This window comes from Lepus europaeus, chromosome 15 (genome assembly GCF_033115175.1).
Source record: "Lepus europaeus isolate LE1 chromosome 15, mLepTim1.pri, whole genome shotgun sequence".
Taxonomy (NCBI): Eukaryota; Metazoa; Chordata; class Mammalia; order Lagomorpha; family Leporidae; genus Lepus; species Lepus europaeus.
The window spans coordinates 70116527-70137447 of NC_084841.1; the positions used below are offsets into that span (position 1 = coordinate 70116527).

General features: G+C 45.0%; 1 protein-coding gene across 1 annotated transcript in view; it reads left to right on the forward strand.

Moving 5' to 3' along the window:
* The window catches only part of LOC133774319 (uncharacterized), a 148732-nt gene that overhangs the window by 104568 nt on the left and 23243 nt on the right, over positions 1-20921 (forward strand). The window lies entirely within an intron of this gene.

Sequence of the window (20921 nt, forward strand, 5' to 3'; positions counted from 1 at the left end):
CGAGTCCTGGCTGCTCCACTTCTGATCCAGCTCTCTGCTGGGGTGAGGGAGGGAGGAGTGGAGGATGGCCCAAGTCCTTTGGCCCTTGCACCCACATGGGAGATCAGGAAGAGGCTCTGGGCTTCTGGCTTCGGATTAGTGCAGCTCTGGCCATTGCAGCCATCTGGGGAGTGGACCAGCAGATGGAAGACCTCTCTCTCTCTCTTTCTCTCTCTCTGTAGCTCTGCCTTCAAACAGATAGATAAATCTTAAGAAGAAAAGAAAAGAAAGGGCTGGAGAAGTAGGCAGGATTTTGCAGGTGGTGGAGTGTGGATATTATTTTTTCATCAACGGGAAGCCAGGGGTGGATTGTAACCAGATGACCAGCAGGATGGCTGTTGCAGGCAGAATTGACACCATGGCCTCTTATCAAAGATGTCTGCATCTTAATCCCCAGAAACTGTGCCTGTGTTATCTCACATGGCAAAGGGGAATTTGTGTGTTGGATTAAAATGGGGAGACTGTTCAGGTTTACCAGGTGGCCCAATGAAAGCTCGAGTCCTTAGAAGAGGAAGCTGAGAGAGTGGGGCCAGAGAAGATGTGATAAAGGAAGCTGAGACTGGAGTGAGTGGGGCCCTGAGCCTAGGAGTTTGAGCAGCCTCTAAAGCTAGAAAGAGTTAAGGAAATTGATTCTCTTGCAGAGTCTCTAAAATGCGTGCAGCCTGTCAATGCCTGATTTTAGCTCACGGAAACTAATTTCAGGCTTCTGACCTCCAGAACTCTAAAAGAAGACACTGCTGCTCTTCTAGGTCACTGAGTTTACGGCAAATTCATTACAGCAGCAAAAGAAAACTGAGAAAATGGCCGTCAATAGCTCGGGCTGCCAAGGGGAGAATGGCTTCAGGCAGGAGTGAGGGTGGAAGCGAGAGGCCAGCAGAGACGCAATCACAGTAGTCCAGGCGGAGTAGTGTCCAAGCAGAGCAGACCTGAGACAAGGAGACACGCTGGCCTCGGATGTTGGAGGCAGGGCTGATAGGATTTGCCAACTCCCCTGAGCTCCTGCGCCAGTCTTTGTTTTGGCAGGAACTGGAAACCCCCGGGTGCTATTTGGCACACCAGGGCCATCAGTCTTCGAAAGCAAGTGCTGTTTTACCAGGTGACTGATTGGACAAATAAATAATTTACTCACCAGCCAGACACATCCAGCCACTGGAAAAACCCAGATCAGCACCCACACTGAGCCCGTCTAAAGGCAAACATTCTGCAGTTTCATAAAGAGTAGAAAAGCGAGGCCCAACATGGGAGGAAGCACACAAGTGGATGGGGGAAAAGATGTTGTGTGGGGCTAATTCCAGGCGATGCAGAATGACAAGAGGTAAGAATTTTTTCTTCATACTGGAAAAGAGAAGTAAACACTTTCTCACAAGTACCATTCATCAGACCTCTGAGTGCCATTCGCCACTCCTCCACACTCCATTCTGGTCAGGACCCCACCTGGCTGATTGCAGGCACCTGAGAAATTTCAGGCTGTGACCACTGCCCACAATCCTCCCACTGCAGCTCGGGGCTGTCTAACCTCCCAGCTGGAGGACCGAAGGCAAACAAGGCTGGGGGAAGGGAGGACCCTGCAGGACACAGCAGTGCCTCCCTTGTCACACAAGAGCTTTTTTTTTCCTGGAGAGAAGACTAAAATAGCATCACTTCCTCTCCCCCTGGCCCCCCACCCGCACTGCATGCCTCTCTCCACCAGCACCTGCAGCCCACCTGGGCTTCCTGAGGAGGTGCCCGGCTGGCTGCAGCAGCCCCGTCTTTGGCCAGAGGCATGCACATTCTTCCTACCAGTTTGCACAGTGCTTGTGTTTTCCTGCGTGGGCCACCGCTGCCCCTCTGAATCAACTGACAACCCCACCACCCCAAGGATGAGACCCCAGGAGCCCCCTCACAGGGGCCTCTCACCCTGGGAAGAGGGAGACGCCTGCATTTTTAGCAGCAGGAGTGCCGGTGAAAAGCCATGAGGTTCAAGGTTATGGTGAGAAGCCCTTCTCTGGGGCAGCGGGGAAAAGGGAGGGTTATGTGAATGAGTTTTGGGACATTCAGTCGCCCCCTCCCTACCATGCCCCCAGATCTCCCTGCCTTGTGCTCCAGGTGCCAGTGTGGCCTTGTGTGACTCCAGGCTCTATAATAAGGCTTAGCAACCTCCTTCTCCACCAAGCGAGCTGGCCTGGTGCTCTTGCCCAAAACCATCAGAACTGGTCTCTCTTCCGGTTTTTCTTTTTTTTTTTTTTTTTTCTGAATGTATAGCGTTTTGATTTAATGGACCCGTTTCTACCCCCAAACCTGTCATTCTCTGGATGAATGCCTCACCTTATCTTTTTCACACCCTCTAGATCCCCAGACACGATTTGCAAAGCGTGACCTCCGTCGCTCAGCGCTTTGCTGAAAGAATAACACAGATTGCAGTGCACTCACAAAGAAGGTGCCCTCTCACTCCTGTCTCTCCCGTAGCACGAAACCTTCTCCCTGCTCTCTATTTTGGGAAATTTCTCATCCCACAGGCCACAAAGGCAACCAACTGCCTGAAGAGAATGGCCCTGTGATGAACGCAGAGGTCACTCTGGACGCGGCATGCCATTAGTTGATTACACACTTTTCCAAGGCCGTCCTTGGTGCAGATGCAATGCATGCTAAATGCCCTGTGCTTCTCGTTCCAGCAATTAGTCTTGATCTCTCTGGCTTAACGCTCTGCCCACTTGCTCTGTAAGAGAAAAAATTGCTGAGCCTCAGCACCACCTCTTTTTATATAGTTGTCCCTATACTGAGGCCTAGGTCTCTCCCGGGCACTGTAGGGGATGAGAAGGAGGCATCCCCCACTCTGAAGAAGTTAACAGCACAGAAGAGGAGAGAAGCCCTAAGCAAAATACACACCCAATAGGCTCCAGTGTTTGGGGGGAGGCAGAGGGCCCTTCCTTTCTTCAATAAACATGCTAGGGATGGCTTTGAGTTACCAAGGTTACGGAAGTGAGGAAGGCAAAGGGGGTACCTGTTCTTCTGGGAAAAGGTCATCACGGCGTCATTGAAAAATCCACATGCAAAATCTGTTTCTTTAAAAATATTTATTTTTTATTTATTTGAAAGGCAGAATTACAGAAAGAGACGGAGACCTCCCATCTGGTGGTTCAAAGGCCTCAATGGTGGGAGCTGGGCAAGGCGGAGGTCAAGGAGCCTGGAACTCTACCTGGGACTCTCACATGGGTGGCAGGAGCCCAAGCACCTGGGACATCTGCTTTCCCAGGTGCATTAGCAGGGAGCTAGATCGGAAGTGATGCAGCCAAGACTTGAACAGGTGCTCATAAGGGATTGCAAGCGGTGGATTACACACTGTGCTAAAACACCACCCACCACAAAGTCTGCTTGTACAGGGACAAACGCGATCAACAGAGCAGGGATGGGATGGGATGAGATGGAGCGTGTATCCAGGTAGACCTCTCTGAAGAGGCAGGCCTGGCTCTGGATGGCGAGATGGTTGTAGCCAGACACCTCCTGGGCAGAGAGCAATCTGGGCAGAGAAAAAAGGTGTGAAAGCTGTAAGGCAGGCAGGCACAGTATGGGAACTTCAGGGGAGAAGCGGTAGTTCAGCCTCAGCAACTGGCCTAAACAGAAGCCCAGAGCTGGAAAAGCATGAACTGCGTCTGGTTGGAAGCAAGCCCGGGTGGAATCAGGGTCTGATGAAAGCTGAAATTCAAGAGAACAGGTCGGGCAGACGATCTGTAGAGCGCACCTTAAGGCTGGGCGCCATGGCTGGCGCCATGGCTGGGCGCCATGGCTGGGCTGTGTTCTATGAGCCATAAGCTCCGGGGCTTTAGAGCAGTCCAAGCCTTAATAAGGTTGTGCTTTAGGAAGATTTCTCTGGCATCAGTGGGAACTATTTTCACCTCTGGTAAACAAGTATGCCTCTGCACTTCTATGGAAGCTTCCTACGTCCTGATAAATATTCATTTTCAGGCCCAAGCTTCTTGTAAGAGGCTCGCTGTAAAATAGTTTTAAGTAGAGCTGGCAATAGACTGTGTGTGGTCTAATGCGAAATTTAACTCTTAGGCCCTTTGTTCAAAATGCAGTCCAAAAGCTTCACCCTTTCTCCTGCCTGCACCTCTGTCTTGACTTTGTCATGGTGTTTTGTATTTGGTATTCCTGGGACACAGAGATGTTTGCCAAGCAAGTACAAACCCTCTCTGACACCTAGTGCTTCCTCTTCATCCCGACCTTCCCGCACCCACAACCAGCACCCTGCCATAGGTGACAGGCAGCACTGGTCCCTGGGTGGGTGCCAGGAAGCTAAGTCTGTGTCCCAGGGAGGCACATGAACAGCAGTTCCAGGGCACCCATGCATGCCCCACCATGCATGCTTCTGCACACTTCACTTCACCACAAATTCAAGTGCACCATCACTAAACATTTCTAGATGCTGATTGCATCCTTTTGTTTGCAGGGTCTTGTACCACAGGACTAGTAACATATCTGTGACGTCTGCCCTCATTTTAGGCCAGAGGAGAATGTAACAGCATCTCAATAGCATTTTTTTTCCTTGGGTGCTTAAACTCTCTGAGCTTCTACTGCAGCTTAATTTTATTAAATTTTTGCCCACTCATTGAGGCCAAACTCTCACTTCTCTGCTGAAGTGCCTGTCTCACAGCTTCCACACCTGTAGCATATATATAAGATGTTATCACTGCTGGGAACTAAGTGAAAGGTGCTTAGGACCTGTCTACATTATTTTTTTCCCAAATTCCTATGGATCTACAATTGTTTGAAAATAAAATGTTATATTCAAAAGCCATCATATAGGTGCTATATTTTGGAAGACGGGAGGAAGGAATCCAAGAATGAGGTTGAGAACATAAAATCAAAGCCATTTGATGGTACTCTGCAAGACATCACATATTAACGTGCAATCTCAGGAGGAAATAGAGGCCTTGTCCAGAAGATAGGAAGGGATGAAGGGTGATCAGGCAAAGGACTAACCAGCTTCTCTCCTGGCACACTCCCTTTTATTGTATCCAAATCCATGAAATGAGCAAACTGGCGCTTGATATGGAATGCAGCGTCCCAAGAGTCACTTATCCCGCTGCTCCACAAGCAGGTTGCACTTTTTGGAAGGGATATATTCCCAAGTGCTAATAGAATTCAAGACTAATCTTCACAAAGAATGCAAGGTACTTTAGTTGCTGGCTAAAGGAGTAATAATTGTGGCAACAGATTGAAGAAAATTCTCTTGGTCCATGTGTTTTGAAATTCTTCTTGATTTTTTTAACTTAAGGGTATTCAACTTACCTCTGATTTTGTGTCTAATGGTGACATGAAATCATTACAAATTTACAAAATACAATTGAAATTGAATTAAAATAATTTATTCTGGTGCAAAACATTTGAAATCTATGCATCATTTTCTCATAAGACACATTTTCCATGAGCTATTTGAAGACCTATTTTATAAACTAACATACATAAAGCAACCAGCACAATCCTTGGAGCAAAGGAGGCAGAACATTAAAGGGATCCAAACTTATTGCTAATATTCAATAGCATTTCTAATCAATCACAGTATCCACACCCAAAGAATAGTGTCTTTGAACTACAAAGCTGAGTCTGGATCCATTTTTATGTCTTAAATCTTTGTGACTAGCATGGAAGTAGAACTCGTTCAGGGTTAAAACATCTTATAAGAAAATACCACTTAGCTTTGAGGTTCTAAGTGTTTTTCCACTGAAGAGAAAATTAATACCCAGTCAATCCTTCTGCCTCTGTGGAAATATGGAACAAAATAACAAATTAACCCTTCACATCACCCTGAAGCGTTGGTCTAGTCAGTGATTACAACATTTTTCTCCACTTCTCCGTGCAGTTTCAAGTCACACCTCCTTTCTGGTTGGTGTTCCATCTGCAAATCTGTCCTGAATAGCCTGCTCTCCAGGGACAGCTTCTCTCTCAGGGGGGCCTCAGGGACTGAAGGAAGGCCTCAGCTACCAGAGAAATGCCTTCACCCAGCTCCAGAAAGGGAGAGGAAACACTGAAAACAGAACTAGTGGACCTTACCTCTGTAGAGATAACATAGCTGGGAAGAAACACGGCAGGACACCAGACTTGTTTTTTTAAAGGTTTATTTATTTGAAAGGCAGAGTTATAGAGCGGCAGAAGCAGAAAGAGAGAGAAGGAGAGAGAGACTCTTCCACCCGCTGGTTCACTCCCCAGTTGGCCTCAATGGCTGGAGCTGCACCAATCCGAAACCAGGGACCAGGTGCTTCTTCTTGGTTTCCCATGCAGGTGCAGGAGCCCAGGGACTTGGGCCATCTTCTACTGCTTTCCCAGGCCATAGCAGAGAGCTGGATCTAAAGTAGAGCATCTGGGACTCGAACTGGCACCCATTTGGGATTCCAATGCTGTGGACAGAGGCTTCAACCCACTGTGCCACAGCACCGACCCCAACACAAGATTTTTTTTTTTTTCCAGAAGAAACCATGCTGGGTACCAGAGCTGTGGGCTCCTTAACAGTTCCCCACCTTGATCAGTGTGCATGGGTGTAACTGAGCATTTCCGCATGGCTATGTTCTAGCTATTGTCAAGAAAAATAAGTAATACTGCTCAGGAGATGTTTGTATCTGCCTGGGTCCTTGGCTGGCAATGAAGCAGCTCATCTAACCAGAGATCAGGAGCACCAGCTCCGGATCTGACAGATCGGGATCCAGCCCCAACCCTACTTCTGGCTGTCCAAGTGGACCCGGACAATCCATGGAGCAAGCTCCACCAAACCTTTCTCTTCTACCATGAGATGGAGCTAACAACATTTCTGACCTCCAGAGGTAAAGTGAGTGTGGTGTTTAGTACATCTGGCCTTTATGAAATAAATGTCACTTCCGGGAGACAGCCTAATGTTGTGGTTGAGTTAAAAACCCTGATTCACATCCTGGCTTCACCACCTATTAGTCGCATTTCCTTGGTCATATGACTTTCCTTCATTTACCGCCATGTCTGCATTTGTAGAATACAAATAACATGACTCTCATGGTGGATTGTTGTGAAACTTTACCAGAGTCAACAAATAGTATGATTTCAGGGCATAAAGATTCAGGGTTAAAGGGTTATTCTCTTGTTTTCATCTTTACTCAAGATGAAGATAAACAGCATTCAGAAACCACCTGCACTCTGTTAGTGACATACTGGTAGAATTTCTTTTTTCAGCTATCTGAGCCATTCAGAAAATTTATGGAGGTTGGACAGACAGAAAGGAGTTTTCTAGAAACTTCCAGTCAACTCTTTGGATAAGACAAAGCAATTACCACCAGAGGTGTCCTGACCCCTTTCATTAGCTCCCTGGGGCTTCACAGCAGAACATGAGGGGTTCTCTTAGTGCAGGCAGTTCTAATGGGAAGGCTTCTCTCTATCATTTACTAGAAACACTAAATTAGCAGGCAACCTTAATTTTGAGACCCACAATGGATTTTGCCCAGGAATTAAGCACATATTATATGTTCATTCTTACTCCCTATTTATATATCTTTGGTTTATCTTTTGAAAAGGCGGGTGGAATACCCTGATCTTACAGTGTCTCACTTAAGAATAACAGACATACTCCCAGTTTGCTAATCTCATTTCATTTCACAGAGAAAGAAGACAGTCTTTAATTCTGTGGTAACTGTGACACATAGAGTGTTTGATGGAGAATCTCTCAGAAAAGATGATTCCAAGATTAAAAGTGCTAAAAGAAAGAAAGTGGATTTTAAGTGTCCCCACTACAAAAAAATTGCTAAGTATTTGAGGTATAATATTGATGAACTTGATCTAGCCATTTTACAAGATATACAGATCTTAAAACAGCAGGTTAGGCTGCAATCTGCGATGCTAGTATCCCATATAAGTGTCGGTTAGTGCCCTAGCTGTTCCACTTCTATTCCAGCTCCCTGATAACAAGCCTAGGAAGGCAACAGAAGATGGCCCAAGTGGCCCTGCACCTACGTGAGAGACTTGGATGGAGTTCACAGCTCTTGGCTTCCACCCAGTCTTGCCCTAGTCATTGCAGGCATTTGGGGAGTGAACTAAATGAGAGCTTTCTCTGTGTGGCCATCTGTTTCTCTTCCTCTCTATCTCTTTGACTCTCAAAATTAAAAAAGAGAGAATTTCAAAGAAGCTTGAAGTTACTAATCATTAGGAAAATGCAAATTAAAGCTGTATGATATCACTCACACTGAATAGACAGGCTACCATGAAAAAGGAGATAACAATTATTGGCAAGGATGAGGAAACACAGGGACCCTGTGTATCACTGGTAGAAGCATAAAATGATGTGGTCAGTATGGGAAAAAATATGGTGGCTCTTCAAAAATTATACATAAATCCAGTAATCCCACTCCTGGGTCCGTATCCCTCAATTATTAAAGCAGGGACTTGGAGAGATATTTGTGCACCAATGATATTTGTACACTAGTATAAGCACACAGCCTAAAGATGTAAGCAACCCTAATGGTTACTGACAGATAAGTAGATAAGCAAAATGCAGTATATACAATAGGATATTATTAAGCCTTTAAAAGGAAGGAAATTCTGAAATGGATGAATCTTAGAGACATTATGCTAAGTGAAATAAGACAGTCACGAAAGTACAGATATTGCATGACTTCCCTTCTATGAGGTATCTAGAGTAGTGAGGTATACAGAGACAGAAAGTAGAGTGGTAAGTACCAGTGACTGGAGGCAGTGGGGGAATGGAGAGTTATTATTTATGGGTTCAGAGATTTAGTGTGAAAAATGAATAAAGTGCAGAGATGGATAATGCTAATGGTTGCACTTAAAAATGGTTGAAATGGTAAATTTTATTTGTGTGTATACAGTATCACATTTTTTAAATTAAAAGGCTAAAATTAATTTATAAAAATTCACTTCCTTAATTGGTACCTACCTGTAAGCTTCACTTCTCAAACAATCCTATGAGTGGTGGTCAGGATCCAGTTTGTTTTTTGTTTTTTAAGAAAAAAAGTTATCGGGCTGACCTTCAGTTTAATTCCAGCTCTCTCAAGGACTATTTTAAGTGCATGCCCATAAATAAGACTCAGTTTTCTCATATATAAAATATTGAAGGTAATTTATCTTATGAAAACCTGAGTTCAATAAGATAACACTATAAAATGTCTGGCAAGCAATTGACACTCAGGAGAAATACTATCATCAGCATCATTCATCATGTTTCCCACCAGAAAGTCATGTTGAGAACAAAAGTGCATAAAACAGTGCCTGATAAGAATTCAATCTCAATAAAGATTGCCCCCCCCCCAAAAAAAAAAAGAACTACACAAAGTCCTCTATGAATTAGTGCCAGTGGCCAATATGTTGCCTTTCAGCTCCATATTTGGCCCTTTAAAGACATTTCCTTTGCATGGTTTAAGGAAGAATGAGATTGGTAATGGCTAGAACAAGAAAAGATTTCATGAAGGAAGCAGAATTTGAGCTGTGCCTGGAAGAACAGTAAAGATGTGAACAGAGGAATGTATTCATCTTCTCCTCATTTCTACAGTGAAGCACCTGACAAGCTACTTATGAAGGAAGGAGATTCATTTGGCTCAGAATTTTGGAGGTTCACAGTCCAAGATCAAGAGGCCCCACTGGTTTGGTCCTCTTGTGTGACTGGAGGATGGCAATGGAGGAGGAAGGATCCATGGTGAGCCAGGAAGCAGAGTGGCAGGGCCCAACTTGGCTCTTAAAACAACACTCACAGGAAAACTGACTCCCAAGGGCACACCTCCAATGACCTAAGGACCTTGTACTAATCCTACCTCTCAAACCACACAACTGGATCCAGCCTTCACATGCTGAGAACCATCAATCCATGACTTTGGGACTTAACCACCTGCATATATTCAGGAGCCATATCCTATTCAGACCAAAGGAGAAGAGATGGGAGTGCATGAGTGATGGGAGGAATGAGCTGAGGCTGAAATGGGTGTGGTGCATTCCAGGGGCACTGATAGCCACTGTGGAAACTGGATAGATATGATGGATCCCGATTATATAGAGGATTAAGAATCAACAGGAGGGGGCCAGTGCTGTGGAGCAGTAGGTTAATCCTCTGCCATATGGGTACCTGTACTAGTCTTGGCTGCTCCTCTTCCAATCCAGCACTCTGCTATGGCCTGGGAAGGCAGTGGAAGATGGCCCAAGTTCTTGGGCCCCTGCACCCATGTGGGAGACCCAGAGGAAACTCCTGGCTTCTGGCTTCGAATCAGCACAGCTCTGGCCATTGCAGCCATTTGGGGTGCGAACAAGTGAATGGAAGACCTTTCTCTCTGTCTCTCCCTCTCACTGTATGTAACTCTACCTCTAAAATAAATAAATAAATAAAGTATTTTTTTTAAAAGAATCAACAGGAAGGGCGGCACGGTGGCGCAGTAGGTTAATCCTCTACCTGTGGTGCCAGCATCCCATATAGGCACCGGTTCTAGTCCCGGCTGCTCCTCTTCCGATCCAGCTCTCTGCTGTGGCCTGGGAAAGCAGTAGAGGATGGCCCAGGTCCTTGTGCCCCTGCACCCACATGGGAGACCGGGACGAGGCACCTGGCTCCTGGCTTTGGATCAGCGCAGCTCTGGCCATTGTGGCCATTTGGGGTGTGAAGACCTTTCTCTCTGTCTCTCCCTCTAACTGTCTGTAGCTCTACTCCTCAAATAAATAAATAAAATCTTTTTAAAAAATCAACAGGAAAGCCTCAATTGGGTATTTCTGTTGTGTTCATGAGTGTCTTAGTGTGGATCCATTTAGCAACTAGAACTATCACAACATACTAGGATGCCAGGATTCTCCAGAGAAGCTAGAACCAATATCAAAGACAAAGGACCAGAGAGAGAAAATTTAAGGAATTGGACCATGCGACTGTAGGGTTGGCAAGTGTGAATTCTTTGGAGCAGTCAGGCAACCTGGAGACCCCAGCAAGAGTTGATGTAGTAACTGAAGTCTGAATTCCTGGAGGCCATGATTTCCACTTCTCCCAGATGATGTCAGAAGTTTTCTCTTAAGGCCTCCAATTGATTGGATGAGATACACCCACATTATGGAAGATTTGAATTTTAATTACATCTTTAAAATACCGTCAAAGCAACACCTAGAATGTTTCACCAAACATCCAGTCTGAGTGCAAAAGCTTAACCAAGTTACAGAGTGCAAGTTTAATGTAAAGAATGATTAGCCAATGACAGGAGAGTAATCACAAAGGTAAAAACTACGTTAAGACGGAAGGAGATTACCCGAGGGATGACAAACTTGGAAGTGGAGAGTCAGACCACAGTGGAGAAGTTTGCTCACAGCCCACTCATGATGAGAAACTGTGCTACAAGCAGAACTAGTCCACAGGCTCTGAGCAAGCAGGAGCAGTCTGAAGGGGCTCAGGAGAGCAAAAGTGCTGGGCAGGTGTGCAGCGAGTCAAGAGTACACACTGTTGCATGTGTGAGGCCCAGAGGGCACAGGGCCCACACCAGCACAGCCACTGGAACAGAGTCAGGGCTTGGGAATCCAAGGTTGGTGTTTGGGCACACAGGGAATCAGGTACGTAGAGGGTGCTGAGGCGCCGCTGTGGGTGCTGCTGGAGCTGGGAGCTGGAGAAACCTCCCTCTTTGGGAACCTCATGCACTTGGAGATATCCAATAAGCTGAGGTGAAGGCACTTCTCCAGGCTCACAAGGCTGAGGTGAGGATTGTGGAGCAGAAACCAAGGCTAGAAAACAAACCTGCTCTGTCTGGGACTCCCACTACACCGCTACTGCCCAAATTTAGGTCTGCAAAAACCCTGGGGAAGTTGCATCCTGCGAGCACTTAGCACCAGAGAAAACCTGCAGGGCTGAAGAGTGGAGGAAAAAAAACACAACATGCTCTCGGCTTCTTCTGAACGATCCACAAGACCCAACGAGAAGATCCCCTCCTTCCTGCCATGTCCCTCCGGTGCTCTGCACTGATGGCTTTACTTCCTGCCAGCTGCAGAAGCCAAATATGTAAAGGGCCAAATCCAATCTGACAAGTCAAGCAACAAAGGGTGAATCTGGAGCTGACGGGTGACAGATTGGCCACTGGCACCACAGGCGGGGCTGCCGCAGCAGACCTTGGGTGGGCATCATCCGACCACTCAGATTGAGATGTCAAGCATCTGACAGTGCGGAGCCCAGCCAGGAGGCTGCTGTCGTGATAAAGGCAAGGGATGCCCATCTCCTGGACGAGAGAGCCATCAGCAGGAATTAAACACAAGAGCGATGTGACAAACTGCAAAGGAGTTTTTCCTCCAGATTACCCCCCAGCTGACAAAAGCAAAACCATGGGGGGAATCTGAAAAGAGATTTAGAGAAAGGGAATCGCTTTTCCTCGACTCAGAAGTCTTGGGTCCTCTCTCCTCCAGTTTCACTCTCCATGGTTTGTTACCCAAGGTCAACCATGGTCCGGAAAAATTAAATGAAAAATTCCAAAAATACACAAAGCGATGCATTTTAATTGCTCACCTTTCTGAGCAGTGAGGAGATCTCCTGACACATCCCACTCAAGATGTGAGTCAACTCTCTGTCCAGTAAACCCAGGCTGCATACCCTGTCCTCCCACTAATCATGTAGGAACCACCTTGATAATAAGATCAACTATTGTAGCATCCCAATGCTTGTGTTCACATAACACTAACTTTAATTAATAATAGCCTCAAAGCTCAAAAGTAGTGATTGATGCAGAGGGACCAGGACATAAAACATGGAAGGTTAACTGTGGTACATGTGGCAACACTGCACAGCATATAGAAAAAAACATGGTATATGTAGGGATCAGCTCTATGCTTTGAAGGATTCCACTAAGGGTCATAGATGTGGAGGCTACTGTACACTGAGCTCAGACAAGCATTTCATCAGAGAGCTCAAGATTCATGATGTCAGGGCCAGCATTGTGGCATAGTGTGTACAGCCACTGCCTGCAGTGCCAGCATCCCATATGGATGCTGTTTCAAGTTCTGGCTGCTCCACTTCCCATCCAGCTCCCTGCTAATGTGTCTGGGAAGGCAATGGAAGATGCCCAAGTGCTTGGGCCCTTACACCCTTATGGGAGACCCAGAAGAATCTCCTGGCTCCTGGCTTCAGATTGGCCCAGCTCTGACCATTGCCATCATCCAGGGAGTGCACCAGCAGGTGGAAGACCTCTCTCTCTCTCTGTCTCTCTCTCTTTCTCTCTGTAAGTCTGCCTTTCAAATAAATAAAATAATTCTTTTTTTAGAAAAAGATTCATGATGTCTTCATTTTACAGTTAACAACTTTTAAATGACTTGTTTTATTTTTTAATTTGTATTGATATAATTTGGAAGCAGACAGAGAAGAGACACACACAGAGAGAGAGAGAGATATTAAGAGAGAGTTCTCATCCACAGGTTCATACCCAAGATGCCTGCAACAGCCAAGGCTGAGCCAAGCTGTAGCCAGGAGATGGCAACCCAATCTGGGTCTCCCACATAGATATAGAAGTTCATCACTGCTGCCTCCCAGGGTCTGCATTAGCAAGAAGCTGGAGTCAGGAGCTGGAAATATGGGACACAGAGGTCTTATCCAGCACCTTGACAGCTAGACCAAAAGCCATCCCACTTTTTTTTACATTAAGCAAAGTCAGAACAGTGACTCAGCCTCGCTACTTCATAATCTTTCTGTTGCGATTAAAGTATTGGCTGGTAGTTGTTATACTCCAAAGGAAAGCGTAGGACCCAATTAAAAAAAATGATGACAAATGAGCCATGTAATTGAGGCCAAAAATGTCTCTTCAAGCCTCTCTAACTCTGACTCCACTGCCGAGGTGTTGCTCCCCTTGGCTGCCTCTGTCAGCAGGCAGCCCGTCCGTCTGGGCACAGTGCAGCATGTGTTGGTCTGGTGTGGATGAACTCCTCCAGCCACAAGGGCTGCCAGTGTTTCCTGGAGCCCAGAGTCTCCCCAGTGCCAGGAAACGGCATGATGCAGCCAGCATGTAGTTATCACTCCTGAAAAATGCTTCCTCACTCCAGGCAGACTGAAAAAAGCACAAGATTGTGAGTTTGTAGCCAGTTACCTCTGCTGATGTCACAAATGCAGCCAGGCGTGCTTGTAAAAGCAGGGGAAAGACATAAGAAGGCTGAAGTGTCTTATTCACGCCTTCCTACTCAGACCAAAGAGTTGCTGGAACTCTGGAGGCAGTGAAATTGTCTTCAATTTCTTGAGAAAAGTCAAAAGGGAAATGTCAAATGCAGAGCTTTGACGGGATCTCGGGAACTCCATGAGCAAGCAGTGAACGCACATGCTCATCCTGCACTCTATTCTCGGTTCTTTGCTTACCTGGAGGGGGACATGGGAAGACATGCATAAGTAAACCAGCAAGCACACGCAGACCTGCACAAATGCATGCATACGCAGATAACCTTGTGTGTGGTGCAGGGAGGGACTCAGTCCTTAGGGGCTCAAGGCTCCTATTTATGCTCAGGACAAAGACAGCAAAGGTCACTACCATGAACGTACCCTGGCATCCTGCCTTCCCTCTTGCCTGTGCCAGGCTTAGCTGCTCTTCTCATCCCGTCCGCCAGGACATGGACAGAGGCCAATCTCTCGTGCCATCCAGCAGTGTTGATTTGGTCACGGAGGGGGAGGGCTGCCTCCAAACTGACATGGAGAGATAAAGGGCTCCTGGCATCCTTAATGAGGCTCTGAGGGACACTCATCCCCCAGCTTCGCATCGGCCTTGCAGCTTTAAGCACAGCTCCCCGGATGTGTCTTTCATGCATCCTTTCATGTGGTGTTTTGCTTTAGGACATGCTTTCCTTCCCTCTAAATTTATCTTCCCCGCTGAGAGTTAGCTCTTTCTCATGGCTAAAGATGCCTTTTCCTCCGGCCTTCGTTTGTGGATATTCATGGCTGTAGGCTTCAGATAAAATGAAACATACGGGTATAGCACCCCAGCCGTTCCCCTTTTCTTCGATAAGGCGGCCTAACAACAAGAAAACACTTCAAGCACACTCCAGCCACAGTGTTAACCAAAGCAAACACCTAGAAAATATCTGCATGTAATTGCATTCTAGCTGAGAGCCCACGCTAACAGACAGCCATGTCTCTCTCTGTGTGTGACTTCATAGAAATCATTTAATTTAGAGGTGGATTCTCTCTGAGTTGAGCTTGTATCATTCTTAGTGTTTACTAGCTCTCTTCTGAAAAGTCTGACCTTCAGAGTTATTTCCGTAGAAACATGATTTCCAGGAGAGACAACAGCCGCGTGATCCAAGGCCATCTGGCATCACAAGGCAGAGTTCTATTCTCAGTCTGCAGCTTCTGCACATCACTGAAGAGCTCCGGGGTAGATCCCTTCAGCGTCCCTGCGATCTGAATCAGTCCTGCACTCACGAAGCAGCAGGATCTACAATGTGACTCAGGGACAGGGAAATGAACTTAGAGTCTCTCTGTGCCTTGGAAAGGGAAAGCTAAAGTTGTGGGGACACCAGGATCTTAGAGAAGTCCTCACTGTTCACAACGCCAACAGTAGAGGGGATTTTGGTAAAGCCATAGGGCAGGAATCAAACAAAACCAACTTAAGGAGCATCGACAAGGGGTGGGCATTGGTCTAGTGGGTAAGGTGCCGCTTGGGATGCCTGCATCCTCTATTGGAACCTGAATCTGGGTCCAGCTTGTTGTGAACGTGCACCTTGAGATGTAATCATGATAGCTCAAGAAGTTAGATCCCTGCCACCCACCTGGGAGACCTGGATTGAGCTTTTGACTTCTGGCTTCCTCCTGCTGCTGAGTGGCAGTCTCAAGGCTCCTGAGTCACCTGAGCCTGCATCAAAATGCACAAGAGACTCAGCTAACCTTTCTCAATTCCAATTCTGTGTTCCCAGGGGAAGCACCCGCTGAAGTTTCAATTTCTATGGATGAGGAGAAATTCACAGAAACAGGGTTGGATAGACAATCTCAATGCTATTATGAAAAGGTAGTCTAACCTTTAGAAGTCTGTCTTATTAAAAATAAGGAGTTTGTGGGTATTTGATATAGCAATTAAAATGCCACTTGGGATGCCCATACCCCATCTGGAGTGCCTGGGTTCAAGTCCCAGATTCCCTCCCAGTGTACACCCAGAGAGGCATCAGGTGATGGCTCAAGTTCTCAGGTCCCTGACATACATGTGGGAGATACAGATTGAATTCCAGGTGCTTGGCTTTGGCTTGACCCAGCCCCAGTTATGACAAACACTTTTGAGGATTACACCAGTGCTTGGGAGATACCGCTCTGACTCTCTGCCTTTCAAATAAGTAAGAATTTAAAGAATCTAGCTTTTCACGTCAAGTCCAAAAAAAAAAAAAAAAAAAAAAAAGAAAGAAAAAAAAATCAAATTATTGCCCACAGAGGGATTGCCTTTTGCTTAAGGAGACATTAAAAACCCCAAGGGCATGGCAGAGTAAGAGAGAAGAGGGTCGATAAACCTTTTTTTTTTTTCTTTTTTGGAAAATGGTTGGGTCAAAGTAGCACTAAGGTTAGACTACATGGAGAACATCCCCTAATTCCTGCATCTCTGCAGTAGTGGAGCTTAGAGGCCATAGGCCAGTGAAGTCGAGACTGAAACAGACAGAACACAGCAGAATGCACACCCATGCCTGCTGCACAGGTGCTCCCAGGGCCACTGCAGGCTCTTATCAATGGCTGAAATAAGTGAAGATGCAGGCAAGCCTCTTACAGACACTATGCAGGAGAAAGAATCCCCTGTATTTGAATCCCACACACCAGCATTTTGCATTCTTCTCCCATAGTTGCGACTTGAGCAAAGGGATGGAGCTCTAAGTGCCTTCAGGAACTCCTCTTGATTGTGTTTCCTGTGCCATGTGAGCGAACTCCTTTGAATTCTCCAACAGCAGAAGATGTGGGAGAACACAGGTAGCCCCATGCGATCTAGCAGCACAGATACTTAGACTGACAGCACAGATGAGATACTTCATCTCATCTTTGTAATGGGTCCATAAAACATAGACCTGGTCAGTACTTGAACTTAGCAAATGAGCACACCTGCCATTTACCAACAAAATCACATCTCCAGGCTTTAGTCCTATTTCCCCATATATTTTTGTCATTTCAGATGCTCCTGAGAAAATGATATAAGTAACAAGCCACTCTGTATAGGCATTAAACCAAATGAAAGGATATTCGTCAGTTTTATAATGTGATATTATTGTCCATAGGCAAATACTGTAAGATGTGCAACCTTCCTTCTTTTTACTAAAACTGATCAAAAGTATCTTCCAGGAAAACTGATGGCTTTAGGAGATACTCTATCTCCTGAAATTATTAAAAAGATTTATTTATCTGGCCAGCTCTCCTCCCAGGCCAGCCAAGTAATGAAAGTCAACAGAGTGCCTTAGGATATACCCCATGTGAAGAGATAGATAGGTCTGGGCCTCTGAATTTACAAGGCCTAAAGCCCACCAGATTATTATCAAGCCCCTTCTATCAGGTTATATTTGCCTCTCAATCAGAAAACTTAATTGTAGCTTAGACAGCACCTTTCTTAGCTCCTCTAATAACCACTCTGTCCTTTGTTCTAGGCCCTGTCTAGTGCACTTGGGCCTCATTCCTTTGTAATCATAACCTCTACTCTACCACCAATGGCTCTACTCCCAACCTGTGTGTACTGATGGTCCTCTTCCCCACTTAATGCTGTATAATTGTTCAAACCTGGTAAATGCCACTCTTAGGATCATTGGTTACTATCCTCACCCTGTCTTTTATGACCTTGTCTAAATATGATCAGAGTCGGCAAACTTGGAAGGCTTCCATAGCCTTGGCAACTCATGACGAGAGCCTAGGGTGGTTACTGGCACCATAAACTAGAGTGTCAATTTGTTGGGTCAACAACAGGAGCCACTGTGCACTTGCTCCTCATGCGGGATCTCTGTCCTTAATGTGCTGTACATTGTGATTTAATGCTATAACTAGTACTCAAACAGTATGTTTCACTTTGTGTTTCTATGTGGGTGCAAACTTGAAATCTTTATACTAAATTGATCTTCTGTATATAAAGAGAATTGAAAATGAATCTTGATGCAAATGGAAGGAGAGAGGGAGCGGGAGAGGGGAGGGTTGCGGGTGGGAGGGAAGTTATGGGGGGGGGGGCCATTGTAATCCATAAGCTGTACACTGAAAATTTATATTCATTAAATAAAAGTTAAAAAAAATAAATTAAAAAAAAGATTTATTTATCTATTTGAAAGGCAAAATGGCAGAGAGATGGAAGAGAGACAGAAGAGATAGGGAAGAGAGAGAGAGAGAGAGAGCGTGAGTTCTTTCATCCACTGGTTCACTCCCAAAATATCTGCAACATTTGGGGCTGGGCCAGGCAAAACTAGAAAATTTTGAACTCTATCCAGGTCTCCCACATGGTTGGCAAGGACCCAAGTTCTTGGACCTTTATCTTCTGCCTTTACAGATGCATTAGTAGGAAGCTGGATCAGAAGTAAAGTAATGGAACTCCAACAGGCACTCCAATATAAGACCTGCTGCATCACAGTGCGTGCTCCTGTCTCTTGAAATAGTGAATACCACAGCCATCAACTGCAAACCCTGAGAACCAGCAGTCCCCAGTTCCAATGATCCAAGAAGCCAGACTTTTGACAGATGTAGTATGGGAAAACAGAGCTAGAAGACCAGGGCTTAAATTCTATCCTAGTTTCTGTCCATGTAACCCTGGAGACATCAGGTCAAAAGCTTGTTTCTTCCCCTAGAAAATGGGGATAATTTTAACTTTCTACATCCTAGAGTAGTCATGAAGATTTTAAAAAGACAGAGTCCAGGAAGATGTCATACAATGTTATTGCTTTTAGTTGAAGGATACCCTCTGTCTATCCACCCTTGAGTTGCCAAAACTTTTTTGCACATCTATGTGCACACATACATTTATATATATATATGGAAGAAAAAAATGCTCCCTAGCTTTCATTAGAGTCTTAAGGGAATTCATTACCTAAAGTAGGTTAAGAACTTCTAAGCTAAAGACATACACAAAAATCTCACTGATACACCTGCACAGGTGCACACCACACATGATCTAAGACACACAATTGAAGACACTTAGATTCAAAGGCACACATTTGTTATTAAACAAGAATTTATTAAATACCCAATGATATGCACAGTACAAAACTTATTTTCCTCACTTTCGCTGCTTTTCACTCATCATGTGGTCACTCAGAATTTTTTTATCATAGAATAAATATTGGAAAGACATTTCACCAAGGCCCATCAATGGTTATTTAATAAATGTGCTCCACATCCTCAGTCATTGGAAACATGCAAATGAAAATCACAACGAAATACCACGACACACCAAATAAGATGATGATTGTTAAAAAGACAATCATTATTGAGTGTTAGTGAGGGTATTGAGAGTCTACAAGACTCATATCCTGGTGCCAGCATTGTGGCACAATGGGTTAAGCAGGCACCTGCGAGGCCAGCATTCCATGTAACTGCTGCTCCACTTCCCATCAGGCTCCCTGCTAATGTGCCCAGGGAAGGCAGTGGAGCATGCCTCAAGTACTTGGGCCCCTGCCACTCCTGCGGGAGACCTGCATGGAGTTCCAGATTCCTGGCTTCAGCCTGGCCCAGCCCTGGCCATGGTGGCCACTGGGGTAGTGATCCAGCAAATGGAAGATTCTCTCTCTCTCTTTCTGTTTCTAACTCTGCCTTTCAAATAAATAAATCTTAAAAGAAAAAAAAGGGACTCATACTCTGCTGGTGGGAATATGAAATGGTACTGTCACAATGGAAAAATTTTCTTAAAAAGTTGATCATTGCCTTACCAGATGGCCCAGCAGTTTTAGTCTTAGTAATCTAACAAAGAGGAGTGAAAGTTGACGTTCACACAAAACTTGTACACAAATGTTCATAGTATCATTCTTCAAAGCAGTCCCCAAACTGGAGAGGAAAAAGTCCATCAATTTCTGAGTAGATAACCCAAACTGGACCCAAAAGGGCCATCAAGTCCATGAGTATGGAGTTCACTGATGAGGAGAAATGCGTCACTGATAGCTTCTACAGCATAGATGAAACTTGAAATGTTGCACAAAATGAAAGCAGTCAGCCTCTAAAGAGCACATGTGCTATGATCATTCGAATATGAATGTCTAGGCATGACAAATGTGCAAGAACAGAAAACATGCCTTTGGTTGTCTGTGATAGGGTAAGTGACAACAGCAATTAACAGCAAACATGCCAGAAGGAAATTTTGAACCAAATGGAAAAGTTTTAACACGGAAGTCTGGTGCCGGCTTCCTAACTCTATGCATACACTAGAAATAATTGAGTTGGATATGTACAAGGAGTGACTTCATGGTATGTAAATTACATTTAAATGCAGATCGTTTTGGAAAGGACACAAATAATGAACAGGATGTATTGAGATAGAACTGTAAAATAAATACAAATCACAATATATTTACCTATAAGTGGTTTTATTCTGTGTGTGTATCATGGTATTTTAAACTGTTTTTCTTTAAAGAAATTAATTTAAATTATTATTAAATAATTATTAAATTAATTTAAAGAATTTAGAAGAGGATCCGACTCACAATAAGGATTGAATACATTTTAATTATGAGTACTAACTATAGATTTTATGTCACTATCCATCACATATATTTTATGATACAAATTTCATATGATTTTTTTCTTTTGCTTTTTAAAATTTACTTGAAAGACAGAGAAATGGAGAAAGACAGAGATAAAGGGAGAGATTCCATCTACTGGTTCACTCCCCAAATGCCTATGACAGCTGGGCTGCACTGAGCCAAAGCCAGGAGCCCAGAACTCAATCTGGGTCTTCTACATGGGTGGCAGGGACTCAACTACTTGAGCTGTCCTCTGTTTCTCTCCAGGGTGAGCATTAGTTGGAAGCTAGGAT